Source organism: Coptis chinensis, chromosome 3 (genome assembly GCF_015680905.1).
Source record: "Coptis chinensis isolate HL-2020 chromosome 3, ASM1568090v1, whole genome shotgun sequence".
Classification (NCBI taxonomy): Eukaryota; Viridiplantae; Streptophyta; class Magnoliopsida; order Ranunculales; family Ranunculaceae; genus Coptis; species Coptis chinensis.
The window spans coordinates 108305196-108324575 of NC_141458.1; the positions used below are offsets into that span (position 1 = coordinate 108305196).

The 19380-nt window shown below is 36.8% G+C and overlaps 3 long non-coding RNA genes across 5 annotated transcripts; all 3 read right to left on the reverse strand.

Moving 5' to 3' along the window:
* Window positions 1–7122: 7122 nt before the first annotated feature.
* Window positions 7123–18944, reverse strand: LOC147512795 (uncharacterized). 2 transcript variants are annotated; one of them, XR_015217269.1, is made up of 3 exons: window positions 17930–18944; window positions 17407–17479; window positions 7123–7892 (listed from the first exon to the last, which is right to left on the reverse strand). It is a non-coding gene; the product is annotated as an uncharacterized LOC147512795 (long non-coding RNA). The 2 variants fall into 2 exon arrangements; XR_015217270.1 differs by lacking the exon at window positions 17930–18944 and adding an exon at window positions 17575–17797.
* Window positions 8684–10980, reverse strand: LOC147512796 (uncharacterized). Its single transcript, XR_015217265.1, has 2 exons — window positions 10231–10980; window positions 8684–8956 (listed from the first exon to the last, which is right to left on the reverse strand). It is a non-coding gene; the product is annotated as an uncharacterized LOC147512796 (long non-coding RNA).
* Window positions 13031–17088, reverse strand: LOC147512797 (uncharacterized). Of its 2 annotated transcripts, none has more exons than XR_015217267.1 (5): window positions 16917–17088; window positions 16724–16791; window positions 15598–15671; window positions 14921–15030; window positions 13031–13142 (listed from the first exon to the last, which is right to left on the reverse strand). It is a non-coding gene; the product is annotated as an uncharacterized LOC147512797 (long non-coding RNA). The 2 variants fall into 2 exon arrangements; XR_015217266.1 differs by having other exon boundaries at window positions 14926–15030; window positions 16917–17083.
* Window positions 18945–19380: the final 436 nt, after the last annotated feature.

The following is a 19380-nucleotide window of genomic DNA, read 5'->3' on the forward strand; positions in this document are numbered from 1 at the left end:
CGGGTGCTTCACATTCCTTTATATCTCGTCAGTATGTTGAGAAAGAAAGTGTTAAAACTACCCTTTTATCTAAGCCCTTGTGTGTTGAGACACCGTTAGGAGGTTCTGTTACTTTATATGACGAGTGCAAAGGTTTTAAGTTGTGTTTCTTAGACCGTGTCTTTATGGTAGACTTGATCGTGTTGGGGTTTGAGGGTTTCCATTTCATACTTGGTATGGACTGGTTGACACGTTATCATGTTACCTTGGATTGTGCAAGGAGGGAGGTTATAGTGAATACACCTGGCATGCCAAGGTTGATTCACACCTGTGTTAGTAAGGAGGACTCAGTGATGTCTAGCTTCCTGTGCTCTATAGAGATACCCACGAGGGATATCAGCGATGTGGAAGTAGTGAGAGACTTCGAGGATGTTTTTCAGGAGATTCCAGGGTTGCCACCCAAGAGGGAGGTGGAGTTTCGTATAGACTTGTTACCGGGGACTGCACCAGTTTCAAAGTCAGCTTACAGGTTGGCACCTAAGCTATTGGACGAAATGAAAGTGCAAGTCGAGGAATTACTCAGGAAGGGGTAAGAGTTTAATGTTTACTGATTTTGTTTTTGGCTTAACCATATCTTTTGAGTATATGGGTTTGAATCTTTTAAGGTGTGTATGACCAGGTTCATACGACCGAGCAACTCACCATGGGGTGCGCCTGCTATCTTTGTTTCCAAGAAGGATGGTACTTTGAGGATGTGTATTGACTTCAGGGATTTGAACCAGGTGACTATAAAAAATAAGTATCCGCTTCCTAGGATTGATGATTTGTTGGACCAGTTGAAAGGGGCTAAGATATTTTCAAAGTTTGATTTAAGGATTTGGTTATTACGGATGGGAGTTGAAGAGAAGAGTATTCCTTTGATCCGCATTTAGGACTCGGTATGGGTTGTATGAGTTTTTCTCGTGATGCCTTTTGGGTTGAATGCACTGCATTCTTTATGGACCTGATGAATCGTATATTCAGGCCCTATTTGGATAAATTTGTGATTGTTTTCATTGATGACATTTTAGTTTATTCACAAAACACAGAAGAACATAAGATACATTTGAAGACAGTGATGCAGACGTTTCGGGAACATAAGTTGTATGCTAAGTTTAGTAAGTGCCATTTTTGGGAAGAAGAAATTCGTTTCTTGGGACATGTGGTATGTAGTGAAGGGATTGCTGTAGACTCTGAAAAGGTTGCTGCAGTGAAAGAATGGAAACAACCAACCACTGTCACAGAGATTAGAAGTTTCTTGGGTTAGCTGGATATTATCGGAGATTTATTGAGAAGTTCTCACTTATTGCAGCTCCGCTCACCAAGTTAACTAGGAAAGATGTGAAGTTTATGTGGACTAATGATTGTGAGAAAGCTTTCCTAGAATTGAAACAGAGGTTGACTACAGCTCCAATTCTAGTAATCCCGACTAGAGGCGGAAAGCTAGTGGTTTTTACAGATGCTAGTAGAACTGGTTTGGGTTGTGTGTTAATGCAAGACCAGAAGGTGGTGTCGTATGCTTCACGACAGTTGAAGATACACGAGAGACGCTATCCTACTCATGACCTGGAGTTAGCGGCAGTGGTTTTTGCTTTGAAGGTGTGGAGACATTATTTATATGGTGAGAAGTTCGAGCTTTACACAGATCACAAGAGTTTGAAGTATCTCAGATTCATTTGAAGGAGTTGAATATGAGGCAACAGAGATGGATGGAGTTCATAAGTAGTTATGACTTGAGATTGATATCACCGAGTGCAAAGGGCAATGTAGTTGCGGATGCACTTAGTCGATTGCTGGTATTTTGACCACTCTTATGGTGCAAGAGTGGAAGAGTTTAGAGACTATAGCCGCTTATGATGTCCGGACTACACCGATATCTGAGATAGGGGTATATATGTAGTTTGGAGGTTAGGCCGGTGATTTTCAAGTAGAGTGATTGCCATGCAACACGAGACCGATTTCTTTTGAGTCGGTTGGATGATCCGGGTCATTGATATTTTAGATGATTGTCCGTCGATTGGGCGAGATTCGATGGAGGATTGAGATTCCATGAGAGATTATGTGTACCGGATGATCAGAGTTAAAGAAGGAAATATTATATGAAGCTCATCGTTCTCGGTTTACAATTCATCCTGGAGGAACGAAGATGTACCAAGACTTGAAGAGGACCTTTTGGTGGGAAGGAATGAAAAGAGATGTCGGAGAATATATTTCTCAGTGTTTAACTTGTCAGCAGGTTAAGGCAGAGCATCAGAGGCCTTCTGGATTATTGCAGCCATTAGAGATACCGATGTGGAAATGGGAGCATATTTCTATGGATTTCATTGATGGCTTGCCTAAGTCTCGGAGAGGTAATGAATCTATTTGGGTTATTGTTGATCGTCTAACGAAGTCTGCTCATTTCATTCCTATTGACGTGCGTAGAAATACAGATAAGTTAGTTTCCTTGTACATTCGGGAAGTGGTCAGGTTACATGGGATTCCAGTGAGTATTGTTTCAGATCGAGATCCTTTGTTCACTCGAAGTTTTGGAAGAGTTTTCGCCGATGCTATGGGCACTAGTTTGGCGATGAGTAATCGCTTATCATCCTCGGAGACGGATGGGACGACGGAGAGGGTGAATCGATATTAGAAGATATGTTACGGTCTTGTGTAATGGATTTTGGTGGAGGATGGGAGGAGCATTTACCTTTGGTAGAGTTTGCATATAATAACAGGTTTCGGTCGAGCATTGGTATGGCACCCTTTGAGAGGCTTTGTATGGCTGCCCATGTCGATCACCCTTGTTGGCGGATGTGGGAGACCGAAAGTATTGCTTGGGCTGAGATAGTGAGAGAGACATCTGAACAGATTAAAGTCATTAGAGAAAGGATTAAGACGGCCTGAGTAGGCAGAGAAAAGTTATACAGATTTGAAGAGGAAAGCGGGTAGAGTTTTTACGTAGGCAATTTTGTGTTTTTGAAGGTTTCCCTATGAGAGGAGTTATGAGGTTTGGCATGAAAGGAAAGTTGAGTCCACGATATATTGGACCATATGAGATAGTAGCCTCCGTTGGTAGTTTTCCATGCCGTCTTGTCTTGCCTTGCCCTAACTTGGCGATAATTCATGATGTATTCCACGTGTTCATGCTACGGAAATGTGTGAAAGATCCTAATCGAGGTGGTTCAACCCAGTGAGCTAGAGTTGAGCGATGATGTTACTTTTACAGTGCGGCCTATCACGATAGTGGATAGGGATGTAAAACACCTTAGGAGGAGGATTGTAAACTTGGTAAAAGTGCAGTGGAGTGAAAGGGAAAATGACGTGACATGGGAACTTGAAGATAAGATAAGGCAGATGCACCCTGAGCTCTTCTCTGACACTCTACCTTGAATCTCGGGACGAGATCCGTTTAAGGTGTGTATATTATAACACCCCGACTTTTAATTGCTTTTACTATAATAATATTAATAGTAATAATAATAATAATAAGGTAAATAGAAAACAGAAATAGGATATCCAGTAGTTAGGATAAAAGCCCGTAAGTAAGTAGATAGGTTTAAAACCCTTGTTTTTCGGAGAGGTTTGAAAAATTAGAAAATAGGGGTTTCTCACGTAGAGTTTTTTTGAGAAAAACAAAACGAGAGTTTTAGAAAAAAAAAAAGTGAGAGTTTTACTGAGAGAAAAAAAGGGGTTTTGAACGAGGAAGATTATCGTTTTGCGTGATAGTAGACGACGGGGTTTCGATTTCAGGGAGCTGTTCGGGCTGTTCGGTTTATAACTGTGAGTAGAAGAAATTATTTTATTTTTTCATTAACTACTAATCATATACGAATTAGTGTTTTCATTAGTTGATATCTCGTTAACTGCTAATAATATCCCAAATGTGCCGGCTGTTAGATCAAATTTTGGAAGTACTACAGTTGTATAAAAAAATTCTAACAAAATCTAAATTTCATGATTTTTATGCTGTGATGAGGATGAGAATATGTTTTAGTAAATACCAATTTCATTGTTTAACTTGATTTGAATAGAATTCTATTACTAGGGTTTGTTTTACTGCTATTGTTGGTCCAGTAGGAATTGGGTGGTTGATTGGAAGTGTTTTGTGGTAAGGGGATGAACTAGATAGGTTGTGTGGGTTTGCGGGCAATGACGAGGCGATGGTGGAGGTATGTTATGAGCGGTGAGAAGCTTTGAACAGCCATTAATGGCTGTTCAAACAAGAACCCAAACCGTCCTAATTTTTGGTGTTGTTTGGAATGTTTGTTGTGTATGACTTTTGTTGCTGTTGTTGTTGGGTTTATGTTGATTGTTGGTGGTGGATTGGGTGTTGGAAATTGGACAATTGAAGCTTGAAAAAAACCTTTAATGGCGTCGGTCGAATTTTTGCAGTATAACAGAATCAAGTATTGTTGATATAGGTAGGTGGCCTGGGGGTTTTAATGAGGATCAAAACCGCTGGGGTTTTTTCTGTCATGGATGGCGGTGGTGGGTGGTGGTGGTCGGTGGTGGGTCAGAGAAGTTGAATGAGGGAAGGAGATGAAACGGTGTTTCACGATTTGGGCTTGGGCCAAATCGTGATGGGCTATATGTTTTAACCTGTTGGATTTTTAGTTTTGGGCTTAAGTTAGACTATGGGCCTTAGGATTTGGGCTTTTGGGTTTTGGAGTTTAGGCGGGGTTGACGAGTTATTTGTTGACTTTGACCGAGGGGTTGACTTTGACCAGTTGACCCGAAAATTTGACTTTTTCCTAAAATTACAATTCGGTCTAATTGGATAAGTCTAGGACTATTAACGTGTTTGATTTTAGGCTAAGACTTTTATAAATATACTTTGTAATGCGTGTATTTCTTGCTTTGTGATTTTTTGATCTTTTACGCTACACATAACGTTATGACACTTATACATTCATGAAATTAATAACGCGTAAACCAAAATTTATTGAATCAAGATATTCCTACGTTCTCTGAAATAATCTATTCAATAAAATACAATAATGCGTAAACAAAACTTACCGCACCCTTTTAGAACTCTCCACGCCTCAAGTTTTGGAACTGAGTTTTATGACTGATGATGTCATATGTTAGGTGGGCATTTATTGAATGTGCCATAAATGGCCCGTTAGTGTTATATAAGGGTATTCATTGAATGTGCCATGAATGACCCGGGTATTCATTGAATGTGCCATGAATGACCCGGATTATAGTGAACGCCCTAAAGAGGAACTAAGGTATTAAGGCCATGGTAAGTTGTATTCCTTGAGTGTACGGGGAATGTAGGATTGGGTATTCCTTGAATGTGCAGGAATGACCGGGGCATTCATTGAATGTGCCATGAATGGCCCATTAGTGATATGATAGGTATTCCTTGAATGTGGTGGGGAATGACCTAAGGTATTCATTGAATGTGCCATGAATGACACGAGTTTTGTGCCCAATGAGGCTGTGAAATACGTGTATGAAAGCCCGGAGATGGCTATGATATTGTGGTATTGATTGGAAAGAGGCACACAGAAATGTGTGATTTGGCAAATGTGTGGAGTGCAAATCGTGGAGTAGGTACTAAAGGATGGGTGTATAAGAAAAGTAATTGATTAATTGATAAGAGAAATGGATTTGTTTATACGAGTGTGCTTGGGTTTACCTTTGAATACATATAGAATATCTACATATGTTATATATACAAGTTCTAACTTTCTTTTGTAGGAGGGTAGGACTTAATAATATTTTGTCTTGAGGGGCGGTCCTACCCTTATCTGTGGGCGGATATCGGTAAGTGTAATTCAATTATTTAGATATTAAAAGGAGTTATTAGAATGAGTTAATACAATGGAAGTTAATAAAATGAAAGTTTTGCTTGGGAAGAAACTATGCCGGTTGAGATGACGGAACTAACTGTCTTCCAAGCTGAGAATGATTAGGTTATGATAGATTTAAAGTGTTAGTTGAATAAGTAAAGTTTGAAATGTTTATATGTATTTAGTCTACTCATACCAGCAAATTCAATTTGCTGACCCATGTTTGCTTTGTTTTGGCAACGTGGGTGTGTTCTTGGGAACATAGGTGGAAGGCAGTGGAACCGCGGCGTGTGATTGGGATTCGTGCCTGGAGCAGTTCGTTATTTTTCTTTTAGGTCTGATTCTTTATTGGAAGAATGTAATAACGTAGTTTATTTTTCATGGCATGAGAACATGGTAATGAGGAATTTATTTGGAGAGTTTGTTTGATGTTTATTTGGAAGGATGTTATCTTAATAAAGAAGTTGCGGATAATTATTGAGATTATTTTATTTTAAGTTGATTCTTTTATGACATGGCTGTTAGGGTTTTGTATGTGTAGTATCCCCTGTCATAGTCTGGGTTTCTAAACAAGTTAACCTAGTGATGTTTGAGATTTTTTTTATATTTCAAATATTCACTTTGTTATTGTTTAGAAATTCGGGCTGTGACACTTATAGTCCGACAAAGACCATGCTGCGCAATTATGACCAAGTAAACATTTAGGTTTCTCTACCCAAACTTGAAGCATAAGCAATATTTTGAATGGCATAAAAAATTCATAGAAAATGGGAAGGAATCACTACGTACATATAAGATATACCACTATTTTCCACGAAGCACTTAACATCTTCATTTGTGAAAGCCAAGTCCAAAAGCAATTGTCCCATCCGCACTTCATCCCGTTTGGGTTGATCAAATAGAACCAATCCAATAGAACTCTTAAGAAAGTTATAAATTTCCATGTTTACAGAAAATTCAAAGTTGAATTAATCCTTGGAAACCTACACATAGAGTGTTGTCCAATCTGCTCTTTATAACCCCATCACAACCCAATTGCATCATCAAAGCAAAGATCAGCGATGTGTAGCAACACCACCACCAAAGAACCGAACAACAGGGAAGCCTACCAAGTTGTTTAGTCTGCATAACCAAATCATAAGGTGCTGTAATTTTCTTAGCAAAAGTAAAACACTTCATCATCATCCATGTTTCAAGAACACCTAATAGCACCCATAACAGACCTCACATGCCTAACAGCCTCAACAATATTCCCGGTCCAACTTCACCCTTTGTATGCGAATCATAGCAGCCCCTTCGCTAATCCTCCTAAAGCCAAGCCAAGATTACGACACCCACAAACAAATGGGACCCTAAAATTATGTTTATTAATATGATTATCCTCATCAGCAAGAGTAAGAACCTCACTCTCATCAATATAATCAATACCAATAGATTTAAGACTTGGTGCGAAAATTGATTCCAATATTATGTCTGCCCTATGTGTCAAGTCTTTGATCATGCCATCATTGTTGCCAAAAAGACGTTCTAGCTCAAAGGAGGGCTTCGAAGGGAGTGACGGCACAAAAGTGTCCAGCCAATCAACACAAACTTGATTAAATTCATATATTATAATATTCAATTCAATTCATATGTAACAAAAATGAAAAGATGATAGAAGATAACTACAATTATCTTATCATACCTGTTAAAGAAGATGGTCAACCCTAGCTTATCATTTAAAAAAAGTTGTTGCACGAAAGAAAATGATTTAGGTTTGATAAGCTTATCATTAAAAAAAAACCAAATTGGTTTGATAAGCTACCTAAAGTTGTCTGATAAAGGTAGGTACTACGGTTTGATTCTGCATGGAGAGAAGGAATAATTCTCACCAATTGACCATAAGATTGGAAGACCCAAAGGATTGAATTAATACTGTAAGTAGCATCATACCTGGTAGTTCCCGTCATATTTATGCTTCCCTGAGAGTAGTTGTTTCAGCCCAAAATGAATCATCTATCACTCTTGTACCTCATACGACTTATATAGGTGCTACATGTCTTTTTGTGTTGAGCTAATTGAGGTTGTAATCCTACATGGGCATTGAGTGTTTCCCTGTAATTAACACATGAGAAATCTCCGTATCTAGTGAGCGAATTCTATTGCATATCTTCTATGAAACAGATTTGGTATTCTAATGTAACTCTTTAAAAAAAAAAACAATTTAAGCCTCGCTATGTATCATCCCCATAAGAGCATATTTGTTTTTGAAGTTCTAACTTCTTATAATAACAACTTTAATATATATAAAGAATCATAAAGGGTAAACATTTTTCAATCAGTACCATGCATACACTACACCATATCAGTCTATTTGTAACGGATATGCATCCGTTACAAAAAATATTAGTAACGGTTATCTTGCGTTGACACAAAAGCGTGACAAATATTAGTAATGGAAATTAGTAACACTTAATATCCGTTACAAAATTTACTAACGGATATAAAATGTCACTGAAATTAATTTCAGTAACAGATACGTAACCGTTACAATGTATTAGTAACGGATACCAAAATTTTTAATTCTCCGTCAGTAACGGATATAAGTGACACTATGATTTTATAGTAAGAGATTTCGTCTGTTAGTGTTAGAATGTTTCTAACGGTTTCCTATCCGTTACTAATGATTCATTGTTTTAAAAAAAAATTATTGTATTGTATTTTCTTTGGCACACCACCTACAAGATTGTTCTGGGCTACCGGCAATTTTGTTTCTACCCTACATTCCACATATATTACACAACCTGTCCATCCAATTAGACATACACTTCGGTACAATAGCAAGAAAGAAAAGAAATAACACTTAAACCAAACATACTCTATAATTCATTAATAAGTCCCAAGTCTCAACTCTAATTACATTTTATTCAACAATGAGAATGAGATGATATCCAAGAGTATAATAACAGCTAGTAAATTCATTAAGTCTTTTGTAAACACCACACCAAACAGTCCATTAGCCAATATATGACTTTATTAAGACTTCATTCCCCATGACACCATCTTTAATCCTTGCCCATTCTTCTAACAACTCTATCTCTATCAAATTTGACACGAACATACCATTACCGCGTAAAGCTTTCTTGATTATTTCTCCCATCAATGCTTGCATTACTGACCTGCAACAAATAAATCAAATACATAATCACTAATTTATCTATTATACATCAATATAACCAACATCTGCTTATAAGTGACAAAATTAGTTCAAATTTTAAATATGGAGAATGGTTAGAGAAGCAAACCAAACACTAAAACTACTCTAGAAGTTGATATAAGAAAACCATGTGGTTATAAACACATGTAGCATGGAGTAGTGATAACAATAAATGAACCTACACAACTTGAGATGTTTTCTCAACTCTACTTGGCACTTAAGACAAGGGAAGGTAACACAGGAAATACCGTATGCAACAATCACAACTAGTTAAAACATGTAGTGCATGCCAACAAGGAAGTGTGCATGTGTGTGTGTACGCAGTTTCTAGAGTAATTGGATACAAGTGTTTCTTTAATGGAATAATGGTGTCTATCAAGCTGTAAAGAAGGCTAATACCGTACCTGTTTTGGATCATAGGCAGCATATTTGTTATACATGATGGTGACTTGGGACCTATAGATTTTAAACGACCGCAAAAGGTACTTTGATATCGTCTTTCCAAGTGAAAAGTTGTCATGAATTTTTTTACTTCCAAACCATTTACTACTATTATATTTTCCTCCAAACCATTTACTGCTATTATATTTTGTACCTGGCTAGCTACCTTATTATTTCTGAAACACAAGCAGATGATGGGGATTTTCAGCCATCTTAAGTTACAAAATTAGACACCCTACAATCAAAGGATTGTGTATCAGATGTAGACAGTGCAAAAAATATTCACAACTAGTTAATTACAGTATTTGAACACACTACCTAGCTATAGTTGACTTTTCCCTGTCATTAATTAAAATGCTCACTTATCATTCACAAACATAGCCTAAACATTTTAAACGAGAATAAGATGAACACTGGACAACTCACATATCAAACTTGTACACAAATACCCATATACACCAAGCAAACGAAGAATGGCATGGGTCTGTAGCACAACGATAATACTCCTCAATTATCAATTGGTCTAACTATATAAGCCAATCCATTACGACGAAAGAACATATAAGAAGAAAGAAAATGAAAGATACACAAGCCAAAAACTCAAATAGACCAAAACAAAATAGTAGCCAAGGTCTCGCAGTGATGATAATAAACATGGAAAAGGCGACTAGCTAAAGATCAGTGTAAGAGTGTAATCACTGCAAATTCTTATTTATGCCTTGTGAAAAATGTATCAAAAGAATTATTCTACTCTTCCAATTAAGCTAACCAATGCAGAAGGATCGGAAGTCATACCTGTCTAGCAGTTCAGCTCCTGAAACTTGGACACTTAGGGAAACTTTGGCATCACACAAAATAAAAACCTAAAACCACCAAAGTAGTACAAGTTCCGAGAAGGCAAAATGGAAGAAAACTCGTTGGCTAACTTCTTGGGAGACAGCACTCCATGTGACTCTCCAACCAAGACATTTGACATTGTCCACATTCTTACTACATCATATATCTTCCTACGTACAATTGAGCTCATCATGTTCAACTGCAATTCAAATTGATTTTGTATCCATTGAAGTGATTTTTCACTATACAAATCATCCTTCATAATTTATAGCAGTTTGCAAGCGGGCTATAAGCCATCTACCTCTATATACGTCTCTGTGCCCAGTAGTAACTTCCTCGCTCCTTTGTTTGCACTAGGCTGTAAAAACTGGAAAAAAATTACGCAGGCCTGAACTTCAAAGCAAAATAAGTAACAAACAAAAAGACCAGTACATGCGTCCACATTACGACACAATAACAACCTTTTGTCCACCTTAAAAAAGCAAACACAAACTAAGATGACCGACCCATCTGAAAAGAAGAAGCAATTGTAGAGGAAAAAAAAAAGGGTGAGGTGGGGGGATGCTCTACACATTCAGCTATGCAAACAAAGAAACTATAAGCTTGTTTAAGATTACCTGTCAAGGTCCTGCAGCTAAAAGCATAAGATCCATCAGAGTACACTCCCGTAAGGTAAAAGACCATACTGAAACATACCTTCAATCTTGGGAACCATGCGCCAAGAGAGAGTTTCTTGAACTTTAGTGATGTAATTCACGGAGGCCGATGTTCTTCCCACAGTGGTTCAACCGATTCTCTTATAACCATCGTTGCTGCCTGAGGAGAAGCACATTCTAAGATACTAAAATTAACAAATTAAGGAATTAATAGAAGGTGAAAGGAAGATGTACAATACAATCAAAAGTTTAAAAAGCATAAAATGATATGACACAATATCATTATCAACATTACACATATCAGGGTATCACTTAACAGCAACCTTGGGAGGAGTTGGGTTGAAGTTATTTTATATAAGTCCATTCACTACCAAACAGCTACAACACATAGGTATAACTTATGAAGGAACCATCTCTGAAGAAATGCAATAGAACATTAGAATTGATTCTAATTGTTGTGACACCTACAAACAAGGTCCTCATGAAAAAAGCGGACCGACCATGGCGAAGATTTTTTTTTGCCTTGTGTGTTTTGGGTTGGGTGAATAATATTCATAGACATTAGGCTGCTCTAGTTCCCTTTTTGAAGTCCATGTTGAATAGATGTATTGTTATTAGCTGATTTTTATCTAGAACGACAGCATGGTGCATAGATGTATTTTTTTTTTAATTTGGTAAATTGTCCAAAGGAGTAATTTCTTATGAGAAATTAAGAAACCACTGCATGTCTCTTCTTTCTCCCGAACACTAACTTCCTTCACTTGCTATACTGAAGTTCTCTAATATTACATTTTCTCTGAGTTCCGACTCCTCAAGTTATTTCTTTTGCAATATCAGTATGTTATGTTGTCCTCATTGTAGTTGACTATTTCTGTTTTGATTGCTTGATTTTAGTTTCTCCTATATAACTTGCATTTGAAACTCTAGGATTACTGCCCCACGAAACTCTAGGATTACTTCCCCATTTGAAACTCTAGGATTATGCTAAAACACAGCTGGAAATCAGTCCAGTACACTGAAAATTCTGTTGGAATAGTCCACCTTTCAAAACCCATAACTTCCAGCTCAGTAATCTAAATATCATGAAATTGGAATCGTTAGAAAGCAGATACAGAGTACTAACTTTACTGCCTAGATCACTAAAACCCAAATCTAACTCTAACTACTACAAAATCGAGCGTGAAGTCAGTCCAGTGTAGTTTTCCTGGCAGGCACGCTAGAATACCATCTTTAGACATGCGTAACTCCTGACTCGGATATCCAAATACCATGAAACTGGAACCCTTGGTAAATAGATTTAGATAACTAACTCTTCATCCTAGATCACTATATCCCAAAACCCACTCTAACTAAAACAAATTCTAGTGCAAATTAGTCCAGGACCAAAGGCAACTACCACCGGGATGAGACGGGGAAAACAAGTGCTCTTTAAATATTATCAAGTCTATAGCAAGTGAATCACTTTCGTATGAAACATTGAAGTGAAAACTTACCTGTCAATTATTTATGCAGCGTAACTCAATTATAGGTCCCGCTTTTTCTTCAAGAATGTAGTACACGCCAAGCAAACAAACTCCCCGCCACTTTCTACTAGTGGAGGTGCCGCTAACATGGACACATTTGGAAAACTCCTCCCAACTTAAAGCCAAGTTACACCGCACATATAGTAATAGGAACACTAAAGGCGTCTTACGCGGAGAACTCAGTGAACCATTAAAGTGGTTGACTTGAACAATAATTCAGTCACACCAAACAAGTATTTGCCAACAAAGCTAGACTCACTAAGTGTATACATACCAGCACCAATAAATTTGCTAACGTCCCAAGAAATTATTTATCATCAATTCCTTGTCCTATATGCTAGTGGCAGGCAAACTTGGCAAATTATGGTGTTATTAATACAAACATGGCTCAAACTAATCTAACTCTAGCCAAAAAGATGAACTGAGAAGTTCATGTAATTGGCATAATGACTTACAAAAGAATCACAACTTAATTAAATCATTTGCTGCCAGCAAGCTAAATGGACATAATTCTAAGGCATCACTTCATACGTTTCTAACTTTAATAAATTGGTTAAATAACTAGTGTTAGTTTAAAAGTAAACCTGCACATGGCCAGTAGCAGCCCATGATGCACATCCGTGAAGATTTTTCCCCATTACTCGTATGGCATTCACACAATCACATCCCCTTAATGTACGACCATGCATTACTGTTGCAAAAAAAAAAAGTAGATAAGAACAATGTAAGATCACATCTACCAAATGGCTTGCCAAACATTAAGAATCTGATACAAAAAGAGTGCCTTCAAAGCAGGAGTCAGAACATCATTCATTTCATCTCTTCATCCTAACAATGCAATTCTTACATTGACTAGAATCTATACTTACTTTAAAAATGGAGGTGCATCAATTAGCTAACTAAGGAAAACCAATTTTGCACTTATGGGTCCTTGGCTTATAAGTCAAACCTATAAGCGTGTTTGTTAATAAACCGGAACTTCACTTTTTCAGTAAGAACTGAAAAATTATGAGCCAGAGAGGCTTGGAAACATATAGGTATAATGGAGCTTATGCATTCAAGTGCAAAGGTCCTATGTATATATGCTCAACCTTTTTAGACGCAGCTTCCTTGGCAGAAGGGATATGCTAAACCAAAGATATCGGTGAAGCCCGTGGCACTCAAAAAAAACAGAGCTACAAGCTAACCTTAGCAGAGGCCGGACATTCAACATATATGTTGCATTACTAAGAGTGACACCAAGTTTTGCAAGAGTCGCCTCCACACTCTTCTTATGCTCTCCAATTACTTGGCTATAAATCTTGTAAAGAGGTTCAAGGATAAACTACACGAATGATCTATCCCCTCCATTCACAGGAGGTTCTCCCTTAAAAACCCTGGTATCAGGATGATAATATATGTATCCCCAGAGACGAGAAGCAAATTTTGCGGCATCAAATGGGATCCCATGGAGCTTAACATACAACTTGGCAAATGAATGCAGTATGTGTGAAAGACCAGCCTGCATTTGCACTTGCAAAACAGACATTTCCAATTTCTTTGTGTGAATGGCCTCGATGCTTCAAAAGAAATGGCAGGCGAGAGATGTGGTCGATCTCTAAGTGCAATGAATGTGGCCTCATTAATTAGAAAAAACAGACAAAGTACTATCTATCCTATGTTGGTTGTCCTAGCCAAATCCAACTCCAACTAAGATAAAATGTTCTCAAAATCGGTGCATCCCCCGAAAGCAGCATCACAGACAAGTAGCTAGCATTCTCGGAACACCCTCAAGGCTATTTCAACACGAGTAGTAGGTGCACTGTCTTCTTCAATCACATTTACAACCCCCTATTTGAACCACATATATATGTGCTTAAGTAATCAAGTGCAACTATAAACAGTTCAACCCAAAGCATAATTGCTTATAAAGTGTGTTAAATGCAAATTCGAATCCAAAAATACATAACAACCAAGCATAGGTGTACTACTTCAACAGTAAGTTATATCAAATTGTACCAATAACAACTACCTCACAATCAAATAAATTGTAAAATGCAATCTGGTTCTTGGAAAGTCCATGTTCTTATTAGTTTTAAATGCTAGAGAGAAAGGAAGAATCAACCAACGTAACCATACATCCAACTAAGTACCATATTTCATACATTGCTCATGTATTTGAAAGAGGAGATCAACCTAGGTATTAACAATGTATATTTTTCTCCTTAACCCAATAATTTGCTTAAAAAAAACTATGTATATTTTATACTACAAGTATGCAGCCAGTTAATGGCTTATAAAAAGGGTAAGCAACCACTTTGTAGCTTAATTTATTCCCTATATTGTTGGTATATATCATGGGCACGACCAAGATATTAAGATGGCAGAACAAAAACTCAAAAAGAAACAATGTAGCTTGGGGTAATAATGGTTCATTTTGTACATACTATTGCTTGGTTAAAAAAATTGCAAATAGTACGTCATATTTACCGAACTTGTCAATTTAGGGAGTAGCTAGCTAGTTTATCCTTTCTCGGCAAACACCTTCACAAGTTTTGCACAAATCCCGTACCAAACGCAATACCTAGTATATTCTTTCCCTGGAAATAAAACACGTACAAGAGATGTTAAGAACCATTGCACAAAGCATGCATAAAACATAGTAGGAATAACATCTTAAATTGAAGTAAGTTTCAATAGAACTTGTGATTAAATTACCCGAAAATGCTGGAAGTAATAAGTCAAAGGTTAGCTGACTTAATTTTGCAAACGAAAGCGAGCATATAGAAAGAACTGATCTAGAAGCCAGAAAATACAATCAAGCCACTAAACGAATTAGGAAACAAAATTAAATTTGTCTTTCAGTGGCTTGCATATATATATGGTCCAATCAGAAATATGGCCTGCATATTATCCTTTTTTTAGTGGTGATCACATACGTTTTTGCTCACAATCTAGCTAATATATGTTAACAATGTATGTCAGTGGTAACTGGTAAGTGCTAAATGCATGTTTGTCTATGCTATGCTGTTTTTAAAGCCAGTATTCAAACTAACTGGTTAAAGTGAATGACTCAAAACAACAAGTATTGAACAACAAAAAATATATGTATAAGAAAGCTTCATTAGTTGGTGTTTTAGTTAAATTGATTGGGGAGAGTAACTCACCTAAGGACAACTCGTGAAAGCAAACCCAATAGACCAATTCATCACTCCATAAACCAGATGAAATTCCTTAACACCTAAATTAAGAAAAGCAAACCCAATTAACAAAAAACATGAACCGATCAATGTTTGAAGTGGACTTCATCATGTGTATCAATTGACCCCATTCCTCCACAATAAACTAGTATTCGGAGCTTTCTCCTTTGTGAAAGCTTTATTTAAATAACTCCATAAAATGGACAAGAAAGAGCACAGCAACAAACTACATTATAAATTAGCTAAATCTTCTCACAATTCTTAGTGGCGATATATTTGCTTAGATACTGAAAATATAGTTAAATATATTTTCAATTACAAGCTTTAATCTTTTCAAAGAGCATATAAATTAAAAACCTAAACATGAACCATATGACCTAAAAATGCATCTTACCATAAACAAAAACCCTAATAACACCAGATTCCTCTTTTATTACAACAACAGCCTGCGAGGGAATAACAGTATATCCCATCAACAAAAATCGCAGATTCCTAAACGCATGACAACACGAAATGGAACCCTCGACTTCACTGCTTGAATGGAGGCGAGCTTCAGATAATAGAGATGTAATGGATCCACCATGAAATTGAGATCTAGGCTGTTGACGGACAAGTAAAGAAAAAATTGGGAAAGAAAGAAAGAAATAAATGATAGAGAAACATAAAAGAATGTAATTGGGAACACAAGGTGAATTTTTGGGGAAGAAAAAAGACGGGCATTGATCAAAACTATAGTTGCCCGGGTATGCACATCAACTATGGAAGTAGCCGTCAAAAATATTATTGATGGTTAGTACCCATCAATTTATGGTCGGGCTTGGTGTCAAAACAAGCTTGTTTTGACGTAGTGAAAGCAAAGCTTTTTGACATTCATTCAAACATTAGTTATCATATCAAGGCAATTCAACCCGAACTTCCATGTTCAGAAATTCTTTCTAGAATTTTATCAAATAAATCTTAGACACCTTAGACCAATGTCATAGTAGACTCTTCTTCAACAACTCAAGTCTAAATGCTGGAAACCTCAAAGAACACAAATAATCATAAACCAGAAAACAAAAATATATAGCTTATTACCCAAACTTTGAGTTACCTTGAGCAAATCGAACACTTGTGACAAAACCAACGACTGCTCCTTTGATATTTGAGATGATTTGATACCTTAAAATATAGATTAATTTTTACTTTAGTAAATCTGAAATCAACATTGATCAAAAATCAAAACCTTAGACAGTTTATTGGAAAGGGAGGAAGAGATGATGAACAAGAGAGGCCGGACGACTTACCCAGTGGGGAAATCGATGGAAACCCTTGAAATCACTCCTGTTTTTTTTTTCATTGACTTCTATATTTCTACTTTATTTTGGAGTTATTTTGGGTAGGGTTTGGAATTTAGATGAGCGCGAGACCAAAAAATCTCCCGCTTAAGTTTTCGTTATTTTTGTCAATATGATTTGTTTTTTTTTTTTTTAACCAAGCGATTTCTCCGTTTTTTTTCCAACTCTGTAACACATGGCCAAACATCACAAAACATTAAAAGAAACGTTACATAATATTACCAACGGATACTTGCATTGCTAACGGATTATAAATGTTTTAAATTACCTAACGGATGGATATGTGTTACTAATGAAAAATCTCATTGGTTGCAAATTAGCCCAAATGGTGTAGTGATATACCCATTCGGGTAACAATAACTAAACGCCCTAGAATCTAATCTCATTTACCATTATCTACAACAAATCAGTTATTAGTCTATGAAGATTCTGTTATTACCTCTTTTTAGAAATGTGTTTAATTCAGATTGAAACGGAAGAAACTGAAACAAAGAAATTTGTTATAGCCCACCCTGAAAAAACAGAACAAACACATAATCAATACTAAAATCAGCCTCCAATGCAGATAATGGCAACCTATAGCAAGAAATAAAGTTCAGGAGAATACAATTTTGAAGACAGATTACACTCAAACTTGGATAGTTAGGGAAAAGTCGACGGGATAATTATATACATGATGACAAATATATGGGCAGGAATTGGAGGAACTTCAAATTCTACGGTTCCATCATTTTTCATAGTAGCTATCCTGTTAAACATTTTAAGCTGCAAACTATAATATTGCGGGTTGGATGCTTTAACTGGGTGCGTGCTTGTCTGAATGTTAAAAGAAATTTTCAAGAAAACTCTGTAAGGACCAAGACTTTGTGTACATAGTTAGTTGTATACAAAATAACCACAAAATGACCAATGAGCAGTACGTCAGGAGTTAGGACTCAGAAGTGGTTGTGTCACATACTCACATTTAGCGCCAAAGAATTGATCAAGCTGCAGCTAGAGTTGAAGAAGTTCCTTCACATTCATGGGATAAGTAGTTTGTATATATCAGAGGGCAAGTCAATCAGAAAAACGTCCATTGATATCCAACATGCATACAATTATTCTAAATGAACCACATACGGACAGAGAAACGAATAACAACAAAATCAAACAACTAAGTCACCAACAAACGAAACCAAGTTGTTGTTGACTTGTACTAATCACAATACTGTTTTTACTGCTTACGATTCGGAGTCCAGCGGGGACAAACTGGACTAAAATGTGTGGATATGACTATGGAGTCAAGCAACTCCATGATGGGTGTGAAGTTAACACATTTTGGCACCTTGTATTGGTTAATTGACGCACCTCTGGAGATTGCGTAGTCCATTAGCTCCTCAAATGTGCCACCTTTTACTATCCTAATCTCTAAGGGTCTGATTGAGTTGTTGGCAACTCGGCCTTGCCTGTACACGGAATTGAGTGATTCTTCTATGGCGAGGCAACACTGATTGAGCACTTCATCAGTGGGTGGACTATCTGGATCCTTAATCATCAACTCCCAGTAGATGACATAATGTCCTGGGATAGTGGTCTTACTTGAACCACAATTACCTTTTCCAAGAACCATCTCTATTGGTCTCTGTTCCTTGATAATTGTCTTAGTCACTTTCTCATGAAGGATTATAGCTTCAGAATCAACCCGCGGAGGACCTTTATTATCATCTTGAGATGGTTCCCCATGAACAAATGCATCATCTTCAATAATTGAAACAGCCCCATTGTTGAGATTGGTTAGAAAGTTGAAGTATTTGACACGGGGTGTAAACAAAATAAGAATAAGGCTCAGAATCAGAATCAGGTGTATTATTCATTAATGGTATTGGGTCGAGAGGCGTCTAATGATCTTGAGATTGTGATTTGTTTGGAGATTTGGTTTGGAAAAAGAAAAGAATAAGAGAAAGAGTTTGAAGAGATGATTTTTTTTTTTTTTTGAAGAGTCGAGAGTGTTTTGTAGAATTGAAAAGAGAGTATGAAAACAGGTTTTTATGTATTTTGGGTTACGAACAATTGAAATGTCAAAAAAAGCATGTAATTCTTTTTTTACGTGAAAAATCGATGTGTCGGTCACCAGAGAAAAAAAAGGGGGCTGACGTGGGTTACTGGGAGCATTCTCAACTACTCAGTATTAATGGTCTTAGATTCTTGTTTTCCTTTTATTCATTCATTATTTGCTAAAACCAAAAACCGAACTACTAGTTTTAAATTCAAATAGAAAAGAAAGGGAAGAATTTGACTTATCAACATTTAACGGGATATTTAATTGGGGCATAGTTATTATTAGCAATCTCCCACACTTATTATATAGAACACATGAACGTTTTGAAAAACACTCCCAAAGACATATGCCTTCAGTTTTTAATAAAAAATTGCA